This window comes from Pteropus medius, unplaced genomic scaffold, assembly GCF_902729225.1.
Source record: "Pteropus medius unplaced genomic scaffold, Ma_sr-lr_union100, whole genome shotgun sequence".
Classification (NCBI taxonomy): domain Eukaryota; kingdom Metazoa; phylum Chordata; class Mammalia; order Chiroptera; family Pteropodidae; genus Pteropus; species Pteropus medius.
In genome coordinates, this window is record NW_024350924.1 from 9,595,115 (window position 1) to 9,603,227 (window position 8,113).

An 8,113-nucleotide genomic window follows, 5' to 3' on the forward strand; every position below is an offset into this window, starting at 1 on the left:
AGCTAAGGATATTCATTGTAACATTGTAACAGCCAAAAAGTGGAAACAATCTAAGTGCCCACCCACAGAGGAGTGGATGGATAATGTATGGTATATTTAGAAAACAAAATACAATACAGCGATTGAAAGATTATATTCATGTATGTCGATGGAAATAAATTTTAAAAATAAAATGATAGTGAAAAAACTAATTGTACAAGGAGATACAAAGTATATCATTTATGTATATTTTTTTTCAAAACAATACATTATTTATGGATGCATTCCACAGTGTATAATATAAGCTTATAACCAGAATAGTAGTTACTTCCAGGGCAGGAGAATGGGGGATGTGGTCAGGTACGTGCACAAGTGGGCTTGTTATTTGTAAGAAAAGAGCTGAAATAAACCAACTAAAAGTCTGTGTGGGCCTGGCATTCCAGGGGAGAATCAAGGCGGGTAAGGGGGTTGGGACCAGATCATGCAGGACCTTGAATGGCAAGCTGAAAAGGAGGGAGGGGTGCATAGGGAGGGGGTGGTTATCTCTCAGGTCATAGAGAACCACTGAAGGGTTTTTTGGAACAGGAGTGAGACCTGATGGAAAGGGAGGTTGCTCTGATAATCTTGTGCACGACTGTCAGGAACAAAAGGTGAACTGGAGTCCAAGGGCCACTCGGGAGTTTGTGAAAGAGTCCAGGCAGGCCCGGGGTGATGAAGGCCTGAGCTAATGGAGTAGATGTCAAAGTGGAAAGGAAGGGATGGATCTGAGGCACTCTGGGGAGAAAAACAAAACAGATGGGGGAGGGGCAGCCCTATGTGACTAATCGGACGTGGGGGTTCACCGTCCCGTTAGGAAGGAAACTCCTACACACAGGGCCTCTGCCCAGCTCCTGCGGGATAAAACCCAGACTTCTAAAGATGGTAAACACAAGGCCTTGACTTCGCTGGGCCCCTCTCTGTCCGCCCTGCTCCGTTGTGAACTTTGCACAATAACAGTATTGAATGACTTGCTATTCCCCCGAACGCGTCTTCTCGTTTCGGTCTCTGTACCTTCTGTCGCCCTGACTTGGAATGACTCTTGTCGTCCCCCTCCCTCCTCCTCTCGGTGGACTTCTCATCATTCATCCTTCAGTCCCGAGAAGGCTTTGCCGACACTGTAACGAATTCCTGCCCCTCACAGTCCCTCCACTGTCCTGCTTCTTTATCTTACACTGATATCTATTTGTCACACAGGACTCTTTGTATTTTCATCTTTCCAACTAGATTAGGAGGTCCTTACGGGCAAGGACCAGGGCCTTAGTCCCTCCCAGTGTCTATCGCTTAATAGATGCTGCACCAGGATGCAAAACAGCACGAAATAAGTACAAAGCAGTAGGATCATAGGCCTATGAAGTTCCAAACCGGATTTTCATAAGCGCTTTACAAAAGATAACCAAGTGCCGTTATTGAAAGTAGTCACCTTGGGATGCTAGAAACTTTTCAAAAATAACACAGTCTAACTGTTTTTGGAATTTCCCTTGTGCAAATGTGTTCAGACAAGATAATAACATCACATTTTAGTTGCCGACTGACTGATACGGTTACCAGCTTGGGCATTCTCTCTACTCACTAAATATAGTTCATAGTGACCCGGCTGCGTATGAATTTTAAAAATCACCTGCAAAGATTAAATGGGTCACTATTAAAATACGTGTGGAAGAATGTAAAAAGAATCATCTCCAAGGACCAGCTCCAGAAGTGACTGTGGTTATGACATAATTATGATAATAGGTATGCCACTTCTCAAGGTAACTGTCTTAAGAAAAGTGATTATGATGTTTACATAGGACCTTCGTGGGATTTGTTATAATGTTAAACTTACTGCATACATTCCCACAAGGACAAGAAGAATACAGAATGAATGCTATGAACGGAAGTAGAAGGCTATGACTATGGAGGTGTGTTTTAAAGACATGTTTTGAAGGAAGCTGTGGATATAAGTTGGATTAAAAAAAGGGGGTGGGGTGGGGTGGGGACCTGAAAATCAAAGAAAGAAACTGGAATTGGCAAAGACTGAAAAATGAAAACAAGTAAGTCCAACCCATCCACTGACATTTGGATGAATACTTCCTGTAGGCCGGATCCTGCAAGAAGAGCAGGGAGGTCAGGAGACACAAGTGACAAGCGAGTGAGACCCAGTGTGACAGCTGGGAGACTGTGAGTCCTGTCCCAGCCCAGGGGCAGTCAGGGAAGGCTTCTAGGAAGACCTCGATAGCTGGACTAAGAATTAAAGGACCAAAAGATTAATCGGGTAAAGGGGAAGAGGACATTTCTCATGTTTAGTGGTCTAAGCTCTTCAAGCATAGAGGCAGGTGAACAAGCATAGAGACCAGAACCTGTTCCCTAAGGAATAGAGAAGGTAAGGACTGAGGCGGGGATGCAGAAGAGATGGGCATTGGCTCCTAAGACTATTACCCACTGAGATGAAAGGTTTATTATCAAGGCATCAGCAATGACCTCAGTATCTTGAGGTGTGATGAGCTATTCCGGATACAGGAAACACTGGAGAAGGAAAGGGAGGGTTGGTAGATTAGATGAGCAGGTAAGAGAAGAGATGGATGTGGCTGGAGAAGGAAGAACTGAGAGCAGCAGCTGCTGACTGCTTCACGAGAGAACTGGGAGAAACCCGACTGATTTAAAGGATGGCGTTGCCTGAAATATGCTTCCCGCCGTGGACCTCTGCCACCGTGGACCTAAGCCTACATCCCACTGCATGCATTTAGGTGACTACTCCCCTGATCCCTATCAGAAGCCTGGGGGTCTCGCTGTGGTGTCGCAGGACGGGAGTAGCAGGGGAGGATGTGAAATGCCAGGTCTGCCCGGAGATGTCAGCCCCAAAGTTTAATTGCTCAGCCGGACGGGGGCATGGTCTTCCCTGACCGCGCTTCCAGTCAGAGCAAATTCTACTTTATAGGAGAGAGCGGCAGGAAAACGTCCAGGTGATCCTACAACAAATCACAGCTATCACTATTCCTTAAAGTTCCATAGCTCCACTGATGCAAAGAAAAATGGCATCTCACGAACGTTCACCTGAAAAACAGTCTCAGTCTCCAGGCTCAAGTTAAAATCTACAGACCATCAGCAACAGAAAGACATGAGGAAAGGCCACCACTAGTTTTCAATTTTAGTCAAAACTAAAAACGTGCATACATGTCTTCACTAATGAAAACTCACGGTAAAATTGCCTCCGAAACAAATGCAGAATTGGCATTTATCAGTTCTCGCGTCTGTTCTCTCAGACCCAACAGGCCGTAAAACTTCTCAAGGGCAAAGATCCTATGGCATTTGTCTATTTGGCCCCTGTTCCTTTACAGTGGTTAGTGCACGTACGTGCTCGATGATCTATGTTTCAAGTAAATGCCGAAGGAGGAGCGTATATATCTATACGAAGTGGAGAGAGATGCGAGAGTGACAGAAAGTCCACTTCTTTGGAGAATCCCGGGCCGAGTCAGTTCAACACGATAGCTGTTGCTGAAGGGGTTCAGGGCTACACATCAAGCACAGGCCGAGCTACTCCACACGTCTCTGCTCGTAACCCAGGACCCCAGAGATGTGTGATGAAGGGTTTGTGGAAGCAGGAACTAAAAGGAAGGTCTCTTTGCAAAATAATGGCTTTGCATTCGTGCGGGGCTTTGGGCTTTCCAAAAGACATTTAAGCATCTTATCTCATTTGATTCTCAAAGCGATCGTGGGAAATGGCCAAGCCAGTCATTATTATTCCCATTTCACAGATGAGGAGACTTAGATAGAGTTTCAGCGTCTTGCCCAAGGTTAAATATGTAGTTAGTGACAGCTGAGACAAACCCCCACTGTTTCTGCTTCTGATTAAGTCTCATTCCTCTTTTTTTTTTTTTTTTTTTCTGCACAGTATGACGTACATCCGAGATGATTTTTAGTGTAGGGACCTCTGGACAAAGGTCCACGAGCTTCTTATCACTTGCTTATTGGTACGGAACAAGCTGGCCCGCTGTAATTAGGAAGCCTAAGCAAGCCAATGCATTCCTAGATTTAAAAGCAGTTTTTGAGCGTTTACCCCCTGCAAAGCACGTCCTTGACTCTATGGCAAGAGAGACATGAACCAGCCCTAGCCTCTATTCCCCGGAGATCACGTGGCATTGAGGAGGGTAGGGACAACACACAAACAATATAAGTAAGCAGAGAGATAAAGCGCAGGGCGATGGGAAAGTAGAGAACACTGTGATTAATTCTAAGGCCACTTTCATTTTGTACGGTCCCCAGACTGCAAGATATGAAGGAACCGAGATGGCCTATACTATTGGACTGTAAGCAGCGTAAACACAGAAACTATCTCTTATTCATGTTTGTAAACCCCACAGTAGTTGGTTCTTTGCCTTGCATCGAGCATAGAGTAAGTGCACATTCTGAGAGGTCCACCAGGTTCAGCCAGAGGACAAGTTCCAAAAGGCAGGAGTCAGTTTCAAGATCCACACTAGCTCTCAGAATTAGGAACCAGTCAGACACTTAGCACAATTGCCTCTGCTCTGATTAAGGGTATAAGTAATATAAGAAATTGTAATTTGGACTTCTTGACATATTTTTGCTCTTTTAGGTCTGTGACTATCTCAATTTAATTGATGTTGAGGAGGAGAAAATTCAAGATCGTCCTTGTACAATTAACTCTTCTCATGTGCATGTGCTATATGACAAATGGCATCTCTAAAACTTAACTAGGAATCCAAAATTCTCTGCTACCCATGAGCAGGAGAATTAGTATAAGAATGTTCACTTTAGTACAACCTGACTTAAAATTTTCTTTTAAGTATTTCATGCTGGAAGGTTTTACACTTCAATTCCTAAATGGTGCATGCTTTTCATAGATAATGATGTAAAAAGGGTTGACCTGTACGCATCAGGACAACTCCCCAATTCAAGAGCAACATAAATCCAGAACTCTGTAATTATCAAACCACGATATTATTGGATGAGTTGCATGCAGTGCTTCAGTCACTCGAACGGTTACGCAACTCTGGATACTTGTGAGATGTTAAGGTGTTTGTTCTCAGAGACTCCTCCATTGTTTCTACCTAACATTCTTATTTTCTTCCCTCACGATCTGTCAAGGAATTCTTGAGTAGTGCGGTCTGGGCATACAAATGGTTTCCACCTTCAAGTATGAAAAAAGAATCATCTGTCTGAGTACAGATCGCATCTAAGTCCCCTGAAGTGGAAGAAAAGGGAACATTTTCTTATTATGTGAAATTCAAGATGGTTAAACATGTATGAGGATGAAGTCATCCAAAGTAAGGAAAGGAAATCCCAATTTTTAAAAGTAAGCAGTAAGGAAACTCCTAAAGTAATTCATCAGGAGATAATTAATGGCTGGCAACTGGTATTTATAATAGAAGCGTACATGGCCTTAACGATAGGGTTTGCTTCTGAAAACATTCTAATTAAAAAGGGAAAGAGTAATTTTATAGGAAAGTACAAATCAGTGTTGTGTGTGCGTGCTAATGTGTGCAGGGACCGAGGTGGTAATTGCTGTGCTCAGAGCAGGTATCTGTTGCTGAAGATAATGACCTTGTAAATATACAAATAGGTTTTCCAACAAAGCTGAAAGTACATCATTATTATTCATCGGCGTGGAATGGAATGTGAAATTGGAATTCAGCAGGTGACTGGTGGTTGTACCTGATCAGGATACCGACTTGCTTTTGTTTTAAATCATTCCGGTTTCTGTTAAGGGCAGTGTAATGCCTCTGCTCTGTTCTCTTGCTCAGACCACGGTTCTAACCATTTTTCTGTCTCATCTTTGATTCCTTCCTTCTTATCGCACTTACTAAAAGTCTAAGCAGGACAAGGAGAACAGATGCTAGCAAGCCGGAGACTATTTCTCACATTAACATCTACATCCGAGTCCGGGAAAGTACACCTTATTGTTAAAAAGACAGTTCACACCCCGCTTGGTTTCTTTTGCAAGATGCAGTTACCTCAAGAGCATTCCTCATTGAACTCTGATGGTCTGCAATCCTTGTCTGTCTGCTGTCATTTAAGAGCATCTACAAGACAATGGCTGGGGGTGCGGGTCTTTTTGAAGCCAGCAAAGGAATGGATAGGACAAACACAGGCTGACTTCCGTGACGTCCTGGGATTTGGAGCCAAGCTTCAGGTTTCAAAAAGGCACACTTGGAACCTGCAAATGGCAGGGTGGTTCCTTACTCATCTACCATGGGGTTTTGAGGAGAAAAGGGAAGTAAGAAGAATTGAAGAGAAGAAAAACAGAACAGGAGAGTGGGAGAGGAAGGTGAAGGGTGCTCGGGGCAGTATGCACCTGTTGAGAAGTGGGGAAGTGGCACAAACGCGAGCAGAAGAAGCACCGAGGAGTTCCTCCTGCGCGTCCCGCTCCTCTGTCCCGGAGGCCTAGGGTCAACCCACAGCGGTGAGAGGGGACCGCTCTCGGCGTCCTCTGACACCTCCCCGAACTCCCTCCGAAGAGTCCAAATCGGTGCCCGCCATCATCGGTGTAGATGGGTAATCACGACGGTAATCACACCGATAGCGATGTCGGCCGCACACGTTTACGGAGTGCTTACTGTGCGTCAGGTGCTGGATGAAGCACGTTACCTGCCTCGCTGTTTCTAATGCTCCCACCGGTTTATGAGTAGGTATTATTATTATTCCTACTTCACGGACAGACAAAGTGAAACCTGAGAAGTTGCTCCGAAGCACACAGCCGTAAGCAGGGGCACAGCCCGGGTCCACCTGACCATCCCCTTGAGCATGGAATGAGCTGTCCTACTATAATCATTTACCGTCAGCCTGGTCTCCAAGTCTGCAGAGCCAGGGCCTTGACCACACTCCTCCTTTGCGCTCCCCGTCTCTTGCTCGTCAGCCTCCAACCCTGGGGTAACTGGAAAACTTCACTTCCCTGCTCTGCCCCTCAGGGGAGCAACAGTCAGCCAGCTCTGCAGGTGGTTCCACACTGGAGCTTCACATTCTGAAATACTCTCTTCTACGTGTGCCTAATAAAAGACTAAGAAAGTAGGGAAAGAACCAGTTCTATTTGATGCCATATCTTTGTTTAAATTATAAACCAAAAACATATACTCTTACAAATTAAAGGAAAATCACCTATAATACCACCACTGACAACATTTTAGTGTATTTAGTTTTTCCTTCAAGGGCACATTTCAAATGGTTATAATCGAGACACCCATATAGTTCGCATCCTGTTTTCTCGGCTACTCCATGTATCATAAACCTTTGCCTTTGTTGCTCCGTAGTCGTCATACGTAGCATTGTTAGTTTCTGCATTAGATTCCGGCACTGACGATAAACAGAGCTAGAATGCTTTCTGTATTACCCTGGGGATCTGGGTCTGGAGGGGTCCACCTAGCTGCTGAGACAGCCCCTCCCTGCGGAGGGTCCTCCCACACCGCTCCCGTTGCCAAAGCCAGTGGGGGGGGGATGGGTAGGCTTTTCAACAGCGGAAATGGATCAGCCCCCAAGAATCCCCTGCTGCTCGGTCATCTCACCACCATCCCCCACGACCAGCAGGGCATTTGCAAGACTTCACCACCCGCCCAGGGCCTCTTTCCCTCTTTCTGTTCCGTTTCCTTTCCAGCAAAAGGCCCCACTTCCCACTTCACTAAAAACATCTTTTAGCTCAAAGATCAATTCCCCTGTAAAACCTTCCCCAGCGCCCCCAGGCTACACTGGCAGGCCATCTAAGAACTCCCCGGACCTCTCTTCCTCAACCTCACACCCTACCTCTCACGCATGCACCTTTATTTCCGGCCCTTAAATCTCAGAGAAAAGTCTTCCCTTCATTCCAATGCTAATCCTTCGGCACTGGCCATTGATTTCATCCCTTCTGCCTTTCCCCAAACCATTTCGCCATTCGTTATCCATCCGCCCCCACTGTCTGTTGTTGTTCATTTCTCCCTCTCTCCTAGTTTAATCCCCTCAGCCAACGATTCTCTTCAGGCCTTACCTCATATGCACATACATTTGCTATTATCCGCTCAGACAAATTTCTCTTTCCTTTCACGCCCAAACCTCATAAAAGAGTGGTTTATCCCCTGATATTCTTACTTCCTCAACCCGTTACTGCTTCCTCTCCCTGCTTTTACTGAGC

The 8,113-nt window shown here is 45.3% G+C and overlaps 1 long non-coding RNA gene across 1 annotated transcript; it reads right to left on the reverse strand.

Annotated features, from left to right (window-relative positions):
- Positions 1 to 204: 204 nt before the first annotated feature.
- Positions 205 to 7,002, reverse strand: LOC120585132 (uncharacterized). The gene is made up of 2 exons (XR_005648245.1): positions 6,789 to 7,002; positions 205 to 5,143 (listed from the first exon to the last, which is right to left on the reverse strand). It is a non-coding gene; the product is annotated as an uncharacterized LOC120585132 (long non-coding RNA).
- Between the last annotated feature and the right edge of the window lie 1,111 nt (positions 7,003 to 8,113).